Source organism: Paramisgurnus dabryanus, chromosome 7, assembly GCF_030506205.2.
Source record: "Paramisgurnus dabryanus chromosome 7, PD_genome_1.1, whole genome shotgun sequence".
Taxonomy (NCBI): Eukaryota; Metazoa; Chordata; class Actinopteri; order Cypriniformes; family Cobitidae; genus Paramisgurnus; species Paramisgurnus dabryanus.
In genome coordinates this window covers 15038053-15060321 of record NC_133343.1, presented here as the reverse complement: position 1 = coordinate 15060321, position 22269 = coordinate 15038053, and the positions used below count along the sequence as shown (strand labels likewise).

Here is a 22269-nt window from a genome sequence, read left to right as displayed (position 1 = left end):
TCTTAGTTACTTATCCATAACTTAAGATTGTTACGTTTTCTGAACATGTGTTTAACTTGTACAAACTAATCAAATATTTTTGCTTGTCCAAATCAAGAGTAGTTTATTCATACAACTCATTTACATTGTGGACAGTGGTTCCATCCAATTACTTTTATTTACTTTAACACAACAATTTCTATTTCAAGTTAAATCACACACAAAAATATACTTTTTGTAATAAACTCTATAAAACATTCATTTTATTCATAAAAGAATCTCAGATACCAGTTCTTCAAGCCATGTTTATTGCACTTAAACTACAGATACCGTAAAGGATATACCGACAAATGAGATGCACACATCAACTTTGGATATTACAATGTAACCTTATAACAACATTACAATTTTTTACAGTTACTGACAAATGAAATGCACGAAGCACCATTCAGGCACTTTTTTCAAGCCCCCGGATAAGTATAATTAAACAACAGTATTACCCAACTGTAATGCTAACTGACAAAATAGGTTGCTCTCCATTCAGAGAGCTGGCACATGCGACTTTCAAAGATTTTTCAACAACTTTGGTATAATTTAAGTTAAATGTTACTGTAACAGCATTATAAACATGAACATTCCATGACAAATTAGATGCAGCACTATTTACGTACAGCCAAAGCTTTAAACAACTCTACATTAATCTAATTAAATAAAAACACACTGCAAAACTATCAAAATAAATTGACGACACTGCTTACTTCCTGAATGTTATTGTACTGCCATTTCAAAAACATGGCATTTACATATGAAATATTAAAACATTCCTTTCTCAAAACATCTGCAAAAGGCTTGGTCTTCAGGGTCTGAACTTTATGAGATAGTTACTTCCCATCTAGCTCCAGAAACAACAACTGCAATACTTCAAAAGTGTACCTGAATTCAGGAAAGTAGCTCAAGTTCAGTGCATATTTCAGTCCCATCAGCATGGTTGTCGCATACACAATGTTGTTGAGGTCCGAGAACTCTTAATCCCTTTAATAACACTCCAACATCTGCTGGGCTGTCTTCGATGTCTGAACCATACATTTTTACAACAAGCACTCCCATCACCATCTTCTGGATCGCCTCCTGGGTACTGGGTGCATCTGTATCCTGCAGGTGAGAATGACAATGATAAAATTATTTTATGTTTATTAATAAGTTCAGAAAAATCTCATTTACCATTTAATGTTATTCAAAACCAACACATCACTAGTATTTTAAGAACGGTCTCATATTCCATAATGTACAACAGCCAAAAAGTCAAAGAGGGCAAGTATTGTTTGCTTACCAACATTATTTAAAATATCTTGTTTTCTGCATTAGAAAGAAACTCCTAGGTTTGAAATACCATGAGTGGAGATGAGATAAAATAAAAAGTTATCCCAGGTGAAAAAGTACACGTCCATAATGTCCTTAAAGTGCTCTATTTTCATGCACTAATTCTGTACGTAATATACTAAAAATTCTTCTTTTGTACTTCTTAAGATAATCTTAAGAACATCTTGTACATTGTTCACAATGTCAGTCTAAATTAGATTTTAGGGCATATCCGATTTGACAAACACATTTGACGTGTTTATGTTTTACGTGACGCAACAGCATGACATAACCGAAAAGCTACACAAATGCGATCAGAGCGGTCAGACTGACTTGGATTTCCAGAAATGCGATTTGAAAAGGATTTTAAACCACCCATGGATGTAGCCCGAAACAAATTTGAAAAAACACTGATTTCATGTGGTTTTTGGCCGTTCACACGTTCTAAATGTGATTGAATTGGAATTGATGTATTCGAATATGCACCAAAATCATATTTAGATTGACAGTGTGAACAAGGTATAATTGTACTTCCCTGTTCTATTTTTGAGACACCATGAATATGAACTAAAATGTGCTAAAAATCTATTTAAAAAATGTATTTAGGTACCACTCGTAGTAAACTTGAACCCATCTTTGTATGAAAGTTGGGTTCAAGTTTACAAGTTTTAACTAAATAAATTTTTAATACAGAGATAGTATATTCAAAGCACATTTTAGTTCATAATCATGTTGTCTCAAAACAGCACAAATAAGTACACTTAGATAATCTTAAGAACATCTTAAAAAGTACTAAAGAATAAATTTTAGTATACCAAGTATAAATTAGTTTAAAACAGAGCACTGTAAGTACAATATGGAAGTGTACTACTTTTTCACCTGGGATACCATGACATTTCACTTCCTTGATAATACAGCAAAGTATATATATGCACATATACTTACCAAATACTCTTTAATTAGACTGGTCGGGTCTTCATTCAGGTAGACAAAGAAAGATCGGAGTCTGATCAATGTTGTCAGTCTAAATATGTAAATATCAAAATTTTATTAATTGTAGCATTCACAATATCAGGTAAACATTTACCTTTATTTTTAGATTATTATGCAAAATACAGCATGTAAGTGGAAAACAACAACAAAAAAGGGACACCTTAAACTGTACCTATGTTTCTTTTTTTACAAGTTCCAGAAAATTTCTAATTCCAATTTCACCAGTGCAAAAAGAAGTTTTATTATAAGGTTTTAATGAGTGCAGTTCTTCATACCTGTGTTGTGAACCAGCAGGTTTTTAATTCTCTGTCCATTGACGACTCCTCGTTTTGCATAGATCCTTATAAGCTTTGCAGAATATTGATTCATCTTCGCCAAGTATGTAGACACCAATGAGGCTGTTGTGATTCTTTTAAACTCTGCACAAATCTATAAAACACAAATAATTATTGTCACCACAAAACCAATAAAGTTAAACATAAATGACTCAAAAACTTTTCACTCACCTCTTCCCTTCTGAAAAGAGCAGGCCATCTAGTTTTGAAATCTGCTATTGAAGGCGATTCCTTGACAACCTCATGTCTCCTGATAAAAAAGGTCTTGTCCATCAGCATTCATAATGTTTTCTCATTGTTCTTTTTCATTTCAGACAGAAGTATTACACTGACTACTTTCAGTGTTTTGGATGTCTCCGTTTGTGGATGGTAAGGGCAGAAGTTCACCTCAGCGTTTGCATGTTTTTTTATATGGTAAGCAGAACTGGAAATTCCAGCTGGTTTGGGCTTAATTTCACTTCAGTACAGCCAATTTTTCTCAGTTTTGTTATATATTTGGCAAGACACACTTTTGCAACACAGTCAGAGCCTAATGATGTAGATGGGGTTGACAAATGACTGTGTCACAGGATGAAAGTGAAAGAGCTGGTTATGAGCAGGTACTCCTTTGAGAACTGTTCAGCTGTGGTGAGGGCAAGTTGTCACAATCACTTGGTGTTGTCAGAAATGCCACCTTTAGTGTACTTTTGTCTTGAATTTCAGATGTGGACATGAGATTTAAAAACTAATTGCCCAAGTCAAAATCCATGAACTGCAGCCTTAAATGTCCTTGTAGATTACATTGTTTTTCTATTTCCTTTGACAGGTCACTTACTGAAGTAGGAATGGCATACTGAAGGATCACCTTTTGTAACTTTTAGCCAGAGTGGAGAAGTCATTGTGGTATGACCGTGGAAAACAAGTAAAATGTAGTAAATTTTTTTTTTAAATCAATTGTAAGTATGGTTTAAAAAAAAAATTAACTTATGAAATGTCTATTTAACAAATTAAAAGCATATTTTACAACATATGCGTGGACTTGTCTTTTCAAAGTCACCAAACAAAGCACCAACCATATAACTCAAGCAATGGATAATCAATCATCAGCTAACTAAAATAGGCACTGACAGACTTTAACATACAATGCAGTTTACCTAAAAAAAGTGTGATATGCTCTAGTTTAAATAATCTGTTTTAATAAAACACATCTGGCTTCAGTCATGAACAAAAACATCACTTGCCTCATCACCATAAAAACGTTTGACCTCCTGTAATACTTCAGCAATGGAAACTACACCAGGCTTAAAATCACTCAGTGAATGCTGGTTGTGTTTTCTGTTTTTGTGTGATATAGAAGTCCCATTGACATTTGATTGGAAAATCACAACCCACTTTCAAAATACCGTTTTACTCTTCTTTAAGTGACTGTTTATGTCAGCAAAGTATATTTTTTTCTGATGACAGTGCACTGCATGCCATGCACACAAATTACAAGTGAAAGTGGGCCTTTGTCGTCATGCAATATTACATCTGTACACGCACCGGCCCGGCGGCGGTCCCTAGGGGGCGTTTTTACGTGATTTTGTACTTTGTTTAACATCAAATATTAAATCAACAATCATAAACTTTGCATTATTTGAAAGTTTAAACACTCAAAATTCATGTTCTGAGCTTATTTTTGCAATCAATACACTGGTGTGGAAAGGGTTAAATGAAATGCAGACGGAACGCATATAAAAACGGGTGTGGGTACTCACATATCTTGCCATATGGTTCTGATCATTTCTGACAATTCCCAAAAACTTCAACGTACATTGCAACGTAAGGGTCCACTCTTCAAAAAGCATCCCACGTTTTAATCCAAAACAACGAAAAATAGTGATAAATCCAGCAATATCCTCCTTTGTTTACATCCGCGCGTCCGCTAAGTATGATCGATCATGTTTATTTTCTATCAAATATCGAGTTTTATCAGTGAAAATCCATCTCTTCCTGCTTCGTTAGACTCTTCCGATAAATATCCCGCCCTATTTTTCTGTTTTGTTCAATCAGATAGGGTTTGACAACTCAAAATGTCACGGGAACACCGATTTGCCCAGAGAGATGTCCTTCAGCTCACCATAGGCTTTTGACTGGATTACGCCAAAACAAAGCCAGCCAATGCTTAGCCAGCAAAGTTTTGATGGGCAGGGGTAGTAACCAATCATGAAACGATTACAAGGATTCAAATTACGTCAGTAAAGTGTACTTCTGCGCAAATCTACAGAAGCGCATGGTGAGCAATGCCCACGCCCCCTCTGTGCGCGTTTGTTTGTTTGGGTAGCATAGCAGCCGGCTAGGCTCTCTGGAGCCGCTGAGAAACCTCTCAAAGGTTAGATATAACATCTCCATTGTGGATTGTCGACTGCAGAGGACTTGTTTGTGTTGAGAGTGTTTTGGAGAAGTTGATAAAGAGCATGATCGCGGAGCAAAAATACAAGATTGGATATAAACAAACCGCGTCGTCAACGAGAGATGGACCGGACTATGAGCTCAGCTGCGCTCGCTTGGATAAAGTAAGTGGATTCTTTTGTTCATTATTTATTTTACGTTACATTTCTTGTTTCTTGTTAGCTGTTTTGATTATAAAGTAACATTGGAGATGACTAAAATACGAGTTTTACATGGTTTCATTTTCTATGACATGTTATATAAATGAATAATTTTTATAGCTATATGAATCAAGTGCACAGAATATACCAACTAAAAACTAGAAAATAAGATATGTGGTGGAAAATATGAGTATTACCAGCTGAGAAATATAGGTTATTTGGCAAACATAAGACATTTGTAATTATAAATATATTCATGTAATGTGTGTGTGTGTGTATGTATTATGTTCATGTATATTACATCATAGTTTCTCATACAAATAGTTGTATGTCTCTAACTTTTGACTCAAACTAAAATCCTCTTTTGCTTTGTGTGTGTGTTGTGTTGTGATGTGATGTAACAGGTCTTCAGCTGACACAGAGGGGGACTGGAATCTGGAGTGCATTCATGTGCGACCACATTCAAAATAGCAAGTATTTTGTTATAATGTGCAAATGTTTTTTTCTGAAATAGTTTTTTCTATGTGCTTTGGTGGGCAGATAAGTTCTGAATTGATATACATCATGTAATATGTAGTCCTGACTCATTTTCTTTTTATAATCATGTCATTTTGTTATCATGTGTATATTTGGAGTTTCCAAGTGCACTTTTTCTGAAAGGACGCCTGGACTTTTTTGAAATAAAAGCTCACAGAAACAACATTTTTTGGAGTATCATTCTCAAATTTGAATCACAGCATGGTCAGACATTCAGTTTACCTATATGGTGTCCCCAGGTGTCTCAGATGACCATTTCATACCTTTTTTGCTAAGTGAATGTTATTTAAAGAAAAACGGAAGTCATTTAATGTATTTTTTACCTTGTTTTACTCTGTTTCTTTACTACTCTGAGTTGTTATGACTATTAGGCAACAATATGTCAAGTGTCTAGTTTCAAACAAGACCAGAATTATGAATATAGACCATAGGGTTTAAGAGCTGCAGACGTTTTAGTTTGGAGTTGTCGTTTTTCAGAAAATGCTCAAAAATAGAAGTGCTGGCTAACAGGTTAAATGAACAAGTAGAGCATACCATGTCTTGAATATATCAATTAGAATATGTACACTAATTTCTATGATAACCCCCACAACGCACGTGTAGCAGTCTTTAATGTTTTAGTAATTTAGATCACAAATTTTACATTTCAACATAACTTACTTTAAGTATTCATTCAGAGTAACAACAAAAAACAAACTTTAAGAACCCCTTGAGAAAATGCTCTGACTAAACACAGGAAAATACGTCTTCGTGGAAGTCGTTAAAATGACGTCACATCCGGTAGTTTGAGTCACATCCGGTAGTTTGAATCGCAAAAGTAAACCAAATACTTTAGTTTAAAGATAGGTAAACCAGAGTGAATAACAAATTGATTTAGCATAACACATTACACTTGTATTTTGCCTTAAAAATAAATGTGTATGTGTTAATGTAACTAAATATATGTGTGTATAATGAACAGTGCTAAAAAAAAAAATTTTTGAGTGTGGCCTCTTCCACCCACCCATCCTCCCTAACACGTACCGTTACGGTAGGGCCAGCCCAGCTATCGTTAGGTGCCAGCAGTAGCCTAGAGATGGGCGATTTTGAAGCACGCTTCATGAGGCTTCGAAAATTTTACGAATCTTTTGTTTCGAATCATTGGTTCGGAGCTTGTTTCAAACTGGCCAAAGTCACGTGATTTTAGCAAACGAGGCTTCATTACGTCATAACTGTTTCGAAACGTTTCGAAAATCCGACGATTCACCACTAGAGGGAGTTGATCACAAATGACCAGTGTAGGTGAACTCGGGTCAGTTTTATTATAAAAGTTCATAAAACATTCAACCTTTCTGACTAACAACACTACCAATTTGTCTACTTTTTGTTTATAGACAGATTTAATGACAAAAAATGTGCAGAATTAAAAAGAGAGTTCGTTTTAATGATGTGTTTGACATAAATAAAACTATAAACACAGAATACACAATTATGTCTTAATTAAATTAAATACTTTATTTTTCTTTAAAACATATTTTTAGAACAATCTTGCTATTATTTTGCAAAAAGTGTAAAATGTTTGGACAGATCTTGCTGCTTTTACACTATTTTGACCAGCAGATGTCGCCAGCGTGTATGGTGTTTCGAACGCTTCGAAAAACTGAATCAATTTGTGAAGCAATTGGTTCAATTGACTCGAAGCTTCGAAAAGCTTTGTTTCTCCCATCCCTACAGTAGCCTACCTGAGAAAAGTTTTGGAAAATAAGGGCTATGGGCTGAACCAATTCTATGGGAAGGGAGAATTCCCTCACATGGTACCACCCATGCAGAGGCTGTGCGCTGCTGTGTCAGAATGCAGACCATGTGTATTGTTATTTAAGAGAACATAGATTCACTAACGTGACAAATGTAAAAAAAACTTGACCAGACCAAAAGTTAAGCGGCCCATCGGGAATTCTCCCGGTTCTCCTGATTACCCACCCTGGGCCTGTTTCCCAGTGCGACGCACTTATTGGAAATACCTTATATAAATGATCATTTAAAGGCATACTGCGGATGAAATGGAGTAGGCATATGCAGGGTTTGCACACTCATCTCAAAATTATATAGAATATCCAAGGTTGGATTTGGTTGTTTGAAATTTTTCAAACATTTGAAATATTTTTACAAGATAGTCCTAATAAATTCAATTCAAACTAATTCTAAAGTGCTTCTTTTATAAAGAACACTGCTATCTCATATAACGCAGCAAAGTACCTATTGCATAGATTGAACAACTGATTGGCGAGTGATCGATATCAGTGGCGGCGTTTCACGAAAACCTAGGGTATGGCAAAAATTCTTCGTACAAGAAGGCCATTCAAATAACGAATCTATGAAACCACATTATATCCATATGTGTACATACTCCACCAACCTGTATAAATACTATGATTGCACGGATGTACACTTACTGACAACAATACGGAAGCAATGCAAATGAAAAACAAAAATAGAAATCATGGTTGTTTAAAATGCTTTTCAAATGTTGTCATTCTTAACTAAGTGCAACTCCAGCAACAGATAAACTAAAACAAGATAATATCAAAACATACTGTAACATCCCTTCACAAATCTTGTCATGACAGCCGCCAATAAACACTTATAAAATCACAATAAAGACTTTTAATGATGTGATAGAGCACACGTAGTTAACCCAGCGAGCTAACCAACTAAGACTAAAACATTAAATAAAACTCTTAGTAAAACAGGGCTAAATGCAAAAACAAGTCTTACCTTTTGTAGTCGTACAGTTTTTATTCCACAAGTCGCCATATTCAAAAACGCGCGCAAATAATTAATACAATTCACCTAGACTGCGCTACCATTTCCCAGTGTAAGAGAACATGTTTATTTATCCACAGAGAACAAATCATTTTACTTCTGGAATAATATACAATATATGCATTGCGCGAGTGTGGGGAGAGCCGTGAGTCCATTTGAATGTTAAAACAAAAAAAGGAGTTTACTTGCGAAAATAAAGATGATAACAACAGCGGTCATCATGAAACCTCCTGCACAATTCAAGCTGCGCTGCAAGAACGACAGGTTGATGACATCAAAGTACCGCGAGGGTGAGGCGACAAATCATCGGAAGAGTTTGCTTTCAAACAGCTCTCGCGGCACGTTGATGTCATCCACATGTCGGTTCCTGTATTATAGCATGAAGTCGAGCACGCGCGTAAATTATCCATATTAGTGATGTACCAATGTTCAGATATGTTCTACTGAAAATATTTAACATTATTTTTAATGAGCTTCATTATAGCCTGTTGATTTCTGGTGTTTTGTCTGAATGGCAACTGCCATACCCTGCCATACGCAAACACCGCCCCTGATTGATATCAACCAATTCAGCCCCTTTGCCATGGACAGCAGCTGGTAATGTCGTACATAAGAAAGTATTCTTTAAGAAAACCGCTAAGGTACTGTTCGGGAAACACACCTAGAAAAGATATACCTGTAGTTAAGATTTACCTTAAGAGTCTTCATAGCATGCTAAGAGACAACGTTATAAAAAACGCAGCCCTGTATCTCAACAACTTCTGACACCAAGTGATGTTTTTCTCAAAAGCGTCATTAGTCAACTATAGTCACAAGTTCTGTCTTTGCAGCATAGTTATACAATTCATCTGTTCCCTGAAATTTAAACTACATTGCAAACTTGTGTGGTTGTTTCTCGGTAGAAATTACAGTATTACTGGCAGCTGGTTGCCAGTAACTTACTGGAGATTTTACATTTATGTTATTTACTAGCAACAGTTTGTTCAATGTTAAATGAACATGAAACATGTTCAGTCTTTATCTCATATAAGTTACTGGCAACAAGCTGCATAATTACAGCTAATTTTTACAGTGTAGAAGCATAGTTTCTTGTTAGTCTGACATAGATCATGATCATGCTTTTGGGAAAAAATAAGCAGCAACATACAGTGCATTGTATATCTGTAATTACAAAATAAATAATTTCCAATTTACATTTTTTAATTTATCAAGAGAATTGTAGTGCTGCTTTTGAAGAGTGCACATGTGTGTACCTGCTTTAGGACACTGGGAAAACCCCGGAGTCATGACTAGCTAGTTTGTTTCTCCAATGGTGGCTGGTGATTAAGCAGAGAGTTATGAGATTGTACGGGAAATGCATCCCAGACATTTTTTGGACAGAAAGAAAGAAAATCCATACCATGTACAATAGGGTTCCAGCACATCAAGCTTGGACCCCTTTTAACTACAGTAATTAAGCTTACACTAATTAATTAACTCTACAGTCACAGCATCTTCATGACCACCAGGGGCCTAATGACAAACAAGCACATAAATAAACAACACTGTACATGGTTCACAGTCTCAGACATTTCACACAGAGGGACTAATTTATGCCTTATTTAACTTTTTATAACTGTGATGTGTTTACCTTAACTTGTCACTGCTTACACTTGAAAATTAAAGCTGCAAGCAGCGATGGAAGGGCCCTCGTACGTATGTGCATCACCACTCTATGGCCTTAGTAAAGCAGTGAACCAGGGGGATATGAATTTAAGTGGGTAAATATAGGTGCATTTTCAAAAGAATTTTGATGTGCCACACTTCCTGTGTGCAGCAGGTGGTGCTGTGAATGTAACTGATTGTTGTTAAATTGATATGTTCAGGCCAGGACCCTTGTCAAACGTATGATGTCTGTGACAGATCGGACATCGTATGCCTGAGTTACAACAGCTTTTTCATGGCGAAATATCACACTTTGACATGCCGCTACAGACACGCCCCTTTAACGAAATGTCAAGATCTTCACAATTTATGATTGTGAAGTCCTTAAGTTCAGACTGACAATTTCTATGAGAAGTAAATCTCAGCGTAAAACCTGACATTTCCTGCTACCAGCAGGTGGCGCTATAACTTTTACCGAATATTGCCATGTTGATGTCTTCAGGTCAGGACCCTTATCAAACTTGTGAAGCATGGTTCAGATTGGACATTTTAAGCCTGAGTTAGAACAACTTCCTGTTTCATTGCGAAACAGAAATTTGCCAGGCCGCCACGGACACACCCTCTATTGAAATGTCAATATCTCCGCAATTTAGCATTGCAAAGCCCTTTAGATGACACAGACCAAATATGATGATTATCTGATTAAAATTTCTAGGAGGAGTTCGTTAAAATACGAAGGCCAAAAATGGTAACATTTGCACTCAAATTACAGAGAAAATTAAAAATGGCTGACTTCCTGTGGGGTTTAGAGCTTTGCTTTTCGTATCTGTACGATTAACGTAGTGGGGGGGGGGGCTGCTCTATTGAATTTTTTTAGGTGGCGCTATAGAGCCATTTTAACACCCCAAGTTCTGAAGCCTATATCACATGAAAATTTTCTCCACCTTTGACACGTGTGCAACGTTTCATGACTTTTTGAGCTCGTTTAGGCTGTTGTAAGACGCCACCCACTGGCCCAAGGAAGGTACCCAATGGCGTGGTGAAGGCATTACGTGATCTTTCCGTGTGCCCCATGCTCCATTCGACCATCAAAACACCAGTGTGATCATATCCTGACAGAATAATCTTGCGGTAATACCAGACTCCTTCTAATCTACTAGTCATAATAATTTCTGAAAGAATTAAAATAAATCAATACAATTTCTGAAGAATTAAAATGAATCAATTATAACAATTTATTATACCAGGCAGGTTTCAGCTTAACACTAGAACAGCCATGACGGTCAAAATGACCGTTTTGAAATTTATATTTACAATAACTTTGTTAATTAAAAAAATACAATCTTGCTGGTTTGTGACTTTTCCTAAAAGTGTTTGTATTTTTACTTACAATAGATTTTATATAAATTACACTAAAGGCAAAGAAAATTTTACCATTTCTACCTATTTCAGCCATAGCGGTCATATTGACCGCTCTAAATTTCGCGCAATTCTATTGTCTTTTCCTGCGGTTTATTTTCTCTGTCAGCGTCTCCAGTACTATTAGCATATGCTTGTTTGCTTACAAATGCAAATTATTGGAAAACAAATTATTATTGCCTTTTAAAAAATAGGTTTATAAAGAGTTTATAGGGAGCGTTTTAGAAATGTGATAATAATAAAATGAAGAGAAATATGACTGCTGTTACAGTGACCTTTCCTGGGTGCAAGACAACAGTTCATCCTCATCAAAAAATGAGTCAGAGTCCTTACCGAGGAAAAAGATGTGGCTACCTTCATCGGAGATTAGGGATCCAGATGTTTCATTCACATCTGACAAGCTTGCGGCTGCCCTGCTCTCCAATATGCACCGCTGTCCTATCGAGACTGCTGCTCTGCGCAAGTTATATTCACTAGTTCTGCTGGTCATATTATTATTATTAGAATATTACTATTATAATTATTATTAGGACCGTCTTTCAGTCAACTGAACGTCCAGGGAGAAGGCAGAGCCTTGTCCTGACTGAAGCTGCTGGCTCCACCGCGCACACGAAGCGCAACATCGAAGATGCGCTCACAGCCTTTCTGTGTTTGTTTGATGATGCCACAAACCCTTGTGCGGAAATTGTGCGAGGAGAACAAAAAGTAACTTGTGTTGAAGCTTAAATAGCCGAGCACGGTATTGATCTGTTTATTTAATATAAAATTTGTAGCCTAATTGTTTTATGGTTCTAAACTTCGTAGTGGCTCTTTTTGTTTACTTTATAGCAGCTTGTTTTCAGCTTTTCCGTTTATGTTCTGTGTTATAAGTGTATGATAAATGTTAAAACACATTTTTTCATAGTCAAATAGATCCTTTAATTTGTTATTTTGTTGTTCCGAGTTATGTTAAATAAATACAGAGAAATACTGAATATAGCGTATGCAATAATTACATTTTACTTTATGAGATGGTGTGAATATTTATAAATGTATAATTATCTTTTTAACTAAAAAAAATATAGATGTTGGGGTTATTTGGTTTTTTTAAATATATCCTCACACAATTAATACATTAATCTCTCATTTGGGGAATTTATCATTAGAGATAATAGAGTTTATAATCTAGCGGTCAGAATGACCGCTAACGGCTGTTCTAGTAGTCTTGGAATTCTGGCGCTTCTAGTGTTAAAGAATATCATATAATACAGAATATGATTCAATTCCAATGAAAATGATCAACAGTTGCAAAAGTTACAAAGTCATACCTGGCAATAGACACTCTGGCTACAGAGTACTTCTATCATGAATATAATACACCTAAAATGGTTTAGGAAGATTCTTGTTAAATGTTTCTTCCATGATGTTTGAATACACACACCCAAAGTGTGGGGAAGATTCTTGCTAAAGAATACTTCCCAGAGTCTCTTGCCAAGCCACCTTATATACACAGAATGAGACAAAGAATAATAAAATCTCAAATCAGTATTTGGTTGGTCGGTTCTCGTGGCCTGAAGGAGCACCAAATGGGACTGTTAACCATCTGTAATCTAGATCTTCTCATGATGTGACAGCCCTCGCAGGAATACAGATTATGTCTTTAAGTTGTAAACTTTGATACACTTTCTCTTAGTATTATAGAAATTAGACCTTTTTAACCATCGCACCATCACCTTTAAATTGAAACAAACATGAAGATGAAACCTTTGTAGCATCACAACATAGAATGAATATGACATTACATAGATTCAATAGACCTTTAGTGAACTGGAATTTGGGAGAGGAAGACAGAGAGGTTGAGTCCTGGTTATTAGCACCACCTGGGGATTTTATTGCTTTATGGGTATCTCCACAAGCAAACCAAATGCTGATCTCTTGAACAACTACTACACTGTCAAAAATGTGATTCATTTAGCGATACTTTGTGAGGCTGCCACAGACACGCCCTTTAACGAAAAGTCAAGGTCGTCGCTATTTATCATCACACAAGGTCTTGAGATTAGACTGATGAAACATGATGTTGATATGGTTAAATCTCTAAGAGCAGTAAGTCAAAGCGTAAAACATGGTATTTCCTGCTGCCTCTAGGTGGCGCTATGACTGTTACTGAATTATGCCATTTTGATGTGTTCAGGCAGGGACCCTTATCAAACGTTTGAAGTCAGGGGCAGATCAGACAATGTATGTCTGAATTACAACAGCTTCCTGTTTCATGGCGAAACATCACACTTTGCCAGGCTGCCACGGACACGCCCTTCAACGAAAAGTCAAAATCTTCACAATTTATCATTGAAAAGGGCTTAAGATCAGTCTGACAATATATGATGATGATTTTATTAAATCTCTACGAGCAGTAAATCACAACATAAAACATGGCATTTCCTGCTACCTCTAGGTGGCGCTATGACTGAAGCTGAATATTGGCATTGAAATGTGTTCAGGCCAAGACCCTTATCAAACATGTGAAGCGTGGGGCAGATTGGACATTGTATGCCTGAGTTAGAGCCACTTCCTGTTTCATGGCTAAAACGCTGAAATTTGTCAGGCTGCCATGGACACACCCTCCAACGAAAAGTCAAAAGCTCCGCAATTTAGCATCGCAAAGGCCTTTAGATGATACTGACCAAATATGATGATGATCGGATTCAATCTCTGGGAGGAGTTCGTTAAAGTATGACGCTTAGAAATGTCAAAAAATGACAAAGAAAATTCAAAATGGCCGACTTCCTCTGGGGTTTAGAGCTTAGTTCCAAGAGACTTTTTTGTAGGTCTTGGGGTGATAGATGATCCTACCACATTTCCTATCTGTACATTTTCGTAGTGGGGGGGATGTTCTCTTGAAATTTTGCAGGTGGCGCTATCGAGCCATTTCTACACGCCTACTTCTGACACCTATACCACATGTAAATTTTAACCACCTCTTACGCGTGTGCAAAATGTAATGAGTTTTTGAGCATGTTTAGGCCTTCAAAATGCGATTCATTTCGGAAAATAATAATAAAATATAGCTGCAAGCAGCAATGGCGGGCCCTCGCACGTTTTTTTACCGCTACACGGTGCGTTCGAGAAAACGATGCACGGTGGGCAAGGGCATCAAGTGGGTAAATATTAGTGGGCTATTTAATGTTGTTACTGAGACATTTGGGGACTGTAGGTAAAAGAAACCCCATATTTTAGACAAACGGGGGCGCTAGTGAGCCACTTAAGAAACACGCCTATTTCTGACCTGTTTGTGCACACTTAACAGCCTACAACTTTGATGTGTGTGCCGACTTTTAGGTTAATCTAAGCACGCCAAGAGCCCTAAATATGCCTGAAATAAAGGGCGTTGCCATGGGAACAGCGTTCGAGAAATCAAAAATCCCTTCACAATTTATCATCTACAATGTCTCGGCATCATGTACACCACTTCTGGAGTCAATCGCATGAATATTCTAGAAGGAGTATTTAAAAGAACATCGGTGTCAACTGAAAGGCTTAAATATGCCTTTAAAATGAAAGTAAAGTTTGACGCGTTGCCATGGGAACAGCGTCTGAGATATCAAAAATCCCTTCGCAATTTATCATCTACAATATCTCGGCATCATGTTGACCACTTCTGGGGTGAATCACATTATTTCCCAAGAAGGAGTATATAAAAGAACATCGCATGCAACTGTCAGGTTTAAATAAGCCTTTAAAATGAAAGTAAAATTTGACGCATTGCCATAGAAACAACGTTCCAGATATCAAAAATCCCTTCGCAATTTATCATCTACAATGTCTCGGCATTATGTTGACCACTTTTGGTGTCAATCGCATGAAAATCCTAGAAGGAGTATTTAAAAGAACATCGCATGGAACTGTAAGGCTTAAATATGCCTTTAAAATGAAAGTAAAGTTTGACAGGTTGCCATGGGAACAGCGTTCGAGATATCAAAAATCCCTTCGCAATTTATCATCTACAATGTCTCGGCATCATGTTGACCACTTCTTGTGTCAATCGCATGAAAATCCTAGAAGGAGTATTTAAAAGAACATCGCATGGAACTGTCAAAAAAATCCAGCTTTGTGACTGAAACACTTCCTGGCGCCTGGTGGTGGCGCTATACCCGGGAGTCACAATGGACACATCGATGCGATCGGAATCTTCAGACGAACAAACACCCTGCATGGCATCACAATAAGATATTTTTTGCCTTAGATATTAGACACTTCCTGTTTCTCTGAATTCGCCATAAATTCGTCGCCTCGCCATGGCAGAACCGTTCGAGATATCAAAAATCCCTTCGCAATTTAGCAAGTACAATGTCTCAGCATCATGTTTACCACGTTTGGTATCAATCGCATGCATCCTCTAGGAGGAGTATTTAAAAGTTCAATGCATGCATTTTTTAAACAATCCAAAATAGCCGACTTCCTGTTGGGCGGAGCTTAAATGTTAGAGGGTGAAAGTTGTTCGGCTCGATGAGATCTATATGCGTACCAAGTCTCGTACATGTGCGTAAATTTTTGCCCGATCTGTGCCCCAATGTTTGTTTTTGCATTACAGGGGGCGCTACAGAGCTCCCTTACCACGCCCGAATTCCAGCCTTTGCCGGGTCCTAATGGCCGACGACTCTGACATCTCTGCCAATTTTCAAGAGTTTTTGAGTATGTTAAGGCCCCCAAATTGCCCTGAAACGTAAAAAAAAAAAAATAACAATAATAAATATAGCTGCAAGCAGCAATGGCGGGCCCTCGCACGTTTTTTTTACCGCTACACAGTGCGTCCGAGAAAACGATGCACGGTGGGCAAGGGCATCAAGTGGGTAAATATCAGTGGGCTATTTAATGTTGTTACTGAGCCATTTGGGGACTGTAGGTAAAAGAAACCCCACATTTTAGACAAACGGGGGCACTAGTGAGCCACTTGAGAGACACGCCTATGTCTGACCTGTTTTTGCACACTTAACAGCCGACAACTCTGATGTGTGTGCCGACTTTTAGGTTAATATAAGCACGCCAAGAGCCCTAAATATGCCTGAAATAAAAGTAAAGTTTGGGGCGTTGCCATGGGAACAGCATTTGAGATATCAAAAATCCCTTCGCAATTTATTATCTACTATGTCTCGGCATCATGTTGACCACTTCTGGTGTCAATCGCATGAATATCCTAGAAGGAGTATTTAAAAGAACATCGGCGTCAACTGAAAGGCTTAAATATGCCTTCAAAATGAAAGTAAAGTTTGACGCGTTGCCATGGCAACAGCGTTCGAGATATCAAAAATCCCTTCGCAATTTATCATCTACAATGTCTCGGCATCATGTTGACCACTTTTGGTGTCAATCGCATGAATATCCTAGAAGGAGTATTTAAAAGAACATCGGATGGAACTGTCAAAAAAATCCACCTTGGTTACTGACAGGCTTCCTGGCGCCTGGTGGTGGCGCTATACCCGAGACTCACAATAGGCACATCGTTGCGATCGGAATCTTCAGGCGAACAAACACTCTGCTTGGCATCACAATAAGAATTTTTTTGCATTAGATATTAGACACTTCCTGTTTCTCTGATTTCGCCACAACTTTGTCGACTCGCCATGGCAGAACCGTTCGAGATATCAAAAATCCCTTCGCAATTTAGCAAGTCCAATGTCTCGACATCATGTTCACCACGTTTGGTGTCAATCCCATGAATCCACTAGGAGGAGTATTTAAAAGTTCAACGCATTCATTTTTTAAACAATCCAAAATAGCCGACTTCCTGTTGGGCGGAGCTTAAAACTTAGAGTGCTAAAGTTGTTCGGGTCGATGAGATCTATATGCGTACCAACTCCCGTACATGTGCGTACATTTTTGCCCGATCTGTGCATCAATGTTATTTTTTTGCATTACAGGGGGCGCTACAGAGCTCCCTTGCCACGCCCATATTCCAGCCTTTGCATGAGCCTAGTGGCACGTGACTTTGATATCTGTGCCAAATTTCCGTTGTTTTCAAGCATGTTAAGGCACCCAAAGTGCACGCCAAGAGCTTAAATATGCCTGAAAATGAAAGTAAAGTTTGACGTGTTGCCATGGGAACAGCGTTCGAGATATCAAAAATCCCTTCGCAATTTATCATCTACAATGTCTCAGCATCATGTTGACCACTTTTGGTGTCAATCGCATGAAAATCCTAGGAGGAGTATTTAAAAGTTCACCACATGCAACTGTCAAGAAATCCACCTTTTGTGACTGCCACACTTCCTGGTGCATGTTGGTGGCGCTATACCCGAGACTCAAAATAGGCACATCGATGCGATCGGAATCCTTGGCCGAACATACACACTGCGTTTCATCCCAATAAGACATTTTTTGCTTTAGTTATTAGACACTTCCTGTTTCATTGAATTCGCCATAAATTTGTCGCCTCGTCATGGCAACACCGTTTGAGATATCAAAAATCCCTTCGCAATTTAGCAAGTCCAATGTCTCAGCATCATGTTCACCACGTTTGGTGTCAATCGTATGAATTCCCTAGGAGAAGTATTTAAAAGTTCATGACTGACACACTTCCTGGCGCCTGGTGGTGGCGCTATACCCGGGAGTCACAATAGGCACATCGATGCGATCGGAATCTTCAGACGAACAAACACCCCTCATGGCATCACAATAAGACATTTTTTACCTTAGATATTAAACACTTCCTGTTTCTCTGATTTTGCCACAACTTTGTCGCCTCGCCATGGCAGAACCGTTCGAGATATCAAAAATCCCTTCGCAATTTAGCAAGTACAATGTCTCGACATCATGATCACCACATTTGGTGTCATTCGCATGAATCCCCTAGGAGGAGTATTTAAAAGTTCAACACATGCATTTTTTAAACAGTCCAAAATAGCCGACTTCCTGTTGGGCGGAGCTTAAATGTTAGAGGGCGAAAGTTGTTCGAGTCAATGAGATCTATAAGCGTACCAATTCTCGTACATGTGCGTACATTTTTGCCCGATCTATGCATCAATGTTTTTTTTTGCATTACAGGGGGCGCTACAGAGCCCCCGTGCCACGCCCGTGTTCCAGCCTTTGGATTTCTGCGATGACGGACGACTCTGACGTCTGTGCCAAATTTCAAGAGTTTTCGAGTATGTTAAGGCCCCCAAAAAGTCCAAAAGTGTTAAAAAAAATAAAAATAAAAAAAATAAAAACAAAAAAAAAAAAAATAATAAATTCTAACAAAACCAATAGGGCTTCGCACCTTTCGGTGCAGGCCATTCTGGCCTGCTCCTCGGTGCTCGAGCCCTAAATATAGCTGCAAGCAGCAATGGCGGGCCCTCGCACGTTTTTTTACCGCTACACGGTGCGTCCGAGAAAACGATGCACGGTGGGCAAGGGCATCAAGTGGGTAAATATCAGTGGGCTATTTAATGTTGTTACTGAGCCATTTGGGGACTGTAGGTAAAAGAAACCCCACATTTTAGACAAACTGGGGCGCTAGTGAGCCACTTAAGAGACACGCCTATGTGTGACCTGTTTGTGCACACTTAACAGCCGACAACTCTGATGTGTGTGCCGACTTTTAGGTTAATCTAAGCACGCCAAGAGTCCTAAATATGCCTGAAATAAATGTAAAGTTTGGGGCGTTGCCATGGGAACAGCGTTCGAGATATCAAAAATCCCTTCGCAATTTATCATCTACAATGTCTCAGCATCATGTTGACCACTTCTGGTGTCAATCTCATGAATATTCTAGAAGGAGTATTTAAAAGAACATCGGCGTCAACTTAAAGGCTTAAATAAGCCTTTAAAATGAAAGTAAAGTTTGACAAGTTGCCATGGGAACAGCGTTTGAGATATCAAAAATCCCTTCGCAAATTATCATCTACAATGTCTCGGCATCATGTTGACCACTTCTGGTGTCAATCTCATGAATATTCTAGAAGGAGTATTTAAAAGAGCATCGGCGTCAACTTAAAGGCTTAAATAAGCCTTTAAAATGAAAGTAAAGTTTGACGCGTTGTCATGGGAACAGCGTTCGAGATATCAAAAATCCCTTCGCAATTTATCATCTACAATGTCTCAGTATCATGTTGAACACTTCTGGTGTCAATCTCATGAATATTCTAGAAGGAGTATTTAAAAGAACATTGGCGTCAACTGAAAGGCATAAATATGCCTTTAAAATGAAAGTAAAATCTGACGCGTTGCCATGGGAACAGCGTTTGAGATATCAAAAATCCCTTCGCAATTTATCATCTACAATGTCTCAGCATTATGTTGACCACTTCTGGAGTCAATCACATTATTTCCTCAGGAGGAGTATTTAAAAGTTTAACGCATGCAGCTGTAAAGTTTAAATATGCCTTAAAAATGAAAGTAAAGTTTGATAGGTTGCCATGGGAACAGCGTTCGAGATATCAAAAATCCCTTCGCAATTTATCATCTACAATGTCTTGGCATCATGTTGACCACTTTTGGTGTCAATCGCATAAACATTCTAGGAGGAGTATTTAAAAGAACATCGCATGGAACTGTAAAAAAAATCCACCTTTGTGACTGACACACTTCCTGGCGCCTGGTGGTGGCGCTATACCCGGGAGTCACAATAGGCACATCGATGCGATCGGAATCTTCAGACGAACAAACACCCCGCGTGTCATTACAATAAAACATTTTTTGCCCTAGATATTAGACACTTCCTGTTTCTCTGATGTCGCCACAACTTTGTCGCCTCGCCATGGCAGAACCGTTTGAGATATCAAAAATCCCTTCGCAATTTAGCAAGTCCAATGTCTCGGCATCATGTTCACCACGTTTGGTGTCAATCGCATGAATCCCCTGGGAGGAGTATATAAAAGTTCAACGCATGCATTTTTTAAACAATCCAAAATAGCCGACTTCCTGTTGGGCGGAGCTTAAATGTTAGAGGGCGAAAGTTGTTCGGGTCGATGAGATCTATAAGCGTACCAACTCTCATGCATGTGCGTAAATTTTTGCCCGATCATTGCATCAATGTTTTTTTTTGCATTACAGGGGGCGCTACAGAGCCCCTGTGCCACGCCCGTGTTCCAGCCTTTGGATTTCTGCGATGACGGACGACTCTGACGTCTGTGACAATTTTCAAGAGTTTTCGAGTATGTTAAGGCCCCCAAAATGTCCAAAAGTGTTAAAAAAAAAATAAAAAAAAAAATAAATATAGCTGCAAGCAGCAATGGCGGGCCCTCGCACGTTTTTTTACCGCTACACGGTGCGTCCGAGAAAACGATGCACGGTGGGCAAGGGCATCAAGCGGGTAAATATCAGTGGGCTATTTTATGTTGTTACTGATCCATTTGGGGACTGTAGGTAAAAGAAACCCCACATTTTAGACAAATGGGGGCACTAGTGAGCCACGTAAGAGACACGCCTATGTCTGACCTGTTTGTGCACACTTAACAGCTGACAACTCTGATGTGTGTGCCGACTTTTAGGTTAATATAAGCAAGCCAAGAGCCCTAAATATGCCTGAAATAAAAGTAAAGTTTGGGGCGTTGCCATGGGAACAGCATTTGAGATATCAAAAATCCCTTCGCAATTTATCATCTACTATGTCTCGGCATCATGTTGACCACTTCTGGTGTTAACCGCATGAATATCCTAGAAGGAGTATTTAAAAGAACATCGACGTCAACTGAAAGGCTTAAATAAGTCTTTAAAATGAAAGTAAAGTTTGACGCGTTGCCATGGGAACAGCGTTTGAGATATCAAAAATCCCTTCGCAATTTATCATCTACAATCTCTCGGCATCATGTTGACCACTTTTGGTGTCAATTGCATGATTATTCTAGAAGGAGTATATAAAAGTTCACTGCATGCAACTGTAAGGCTTAAATATGCCTTAAAAATGAAAGTAAAGTTTGACACGTTGCCATGGGAACAGCGTTCGAGATATCAAAAATCCCTTCGCAATTTATCATCTACTATGCCTCAGCATCATGTTGACCACTTTTGGTGTCAATCGCATGAATATCCTAGAAGGAGTATTTAAAGGAACATCGGCGTCAACTGAAAGGCTTAAATATGCCTTTAAAGTGAAAGTAAAATTTGACGCGTTGCCATGGGAACAGCGTTTGAGATATCAAAAATCCCTTCGCAATTTATCATCTACAATCTCTCGGCTTCATGTTGACCACTTTTGGTGTCAATTGCATGATTTTTCTAGAAGGAGTATTTAAAAGAACATAGCATAGAACTGTAAAAAAAAATCCAGCTTTGTGACTGACGCACTTCCTGGCGCCTGGTGGTGGCGCTATACCCGGGAGTCACAATAGGCACATCGATGCGATCGGAATCTTCAGACGAACAAACACTCCGCATGGCATCACAATAAGATATTTTTTGCCTTAGATATTAGACACTTCCTGTTTCTCTGAATTCGCCATAAATTCGTCGCCTCCCCATGGCAGAACCGTTCGAGATATCAAAAATCCCTTCGCAATTTAGCAAGTACAATATCTCGGCATCATGACCACCACGTTTGGTGTCAATCCCATGAATCCACTAGGAGGAGTATTTAAAAGTTCAACGCATGCATTTTTTAAACAATCCAAAATAGCCGACTTCCTGTTGGGCGGAGCTTAAATGTTAGAGGGCGAAAGTTGTTCGGGTCGATGAGA

General features: G+C 38.3%; 1 long non-coding RNA gene across 3 annotated transcripts; it reads right to left on the bottom strand.

Annotated features, from left to right (window-relative positions):
• Positions 1-242: 242 nt before the first annotated feature.
• On the bottom strand, positions 243-4890 carry LOC135734339 (uncharacterized). 3 transcript variants are annotated; one of them, XR_010527273.2, is made up of 4 exons: positions 2838-4890; positions 2607-2760; positions 2284-2362; positions 243-1131 (listed from the first exon to the last, which is right to left on the bottom strand). It is a non-coding gene; the product is annotated as an uncharacterized lncRNA (long non-coding RNA). The 3 variants fall into 3 exon arrangements; XR_012337033.1 differs by having other exon boundaries at positions 3481-4890; XR_010527274.2 differs by having other exon boundaries at positions 2907-4889.
• Between the last annotated feature and the right edge of the window lie 17379 nt (positions 4891-22269).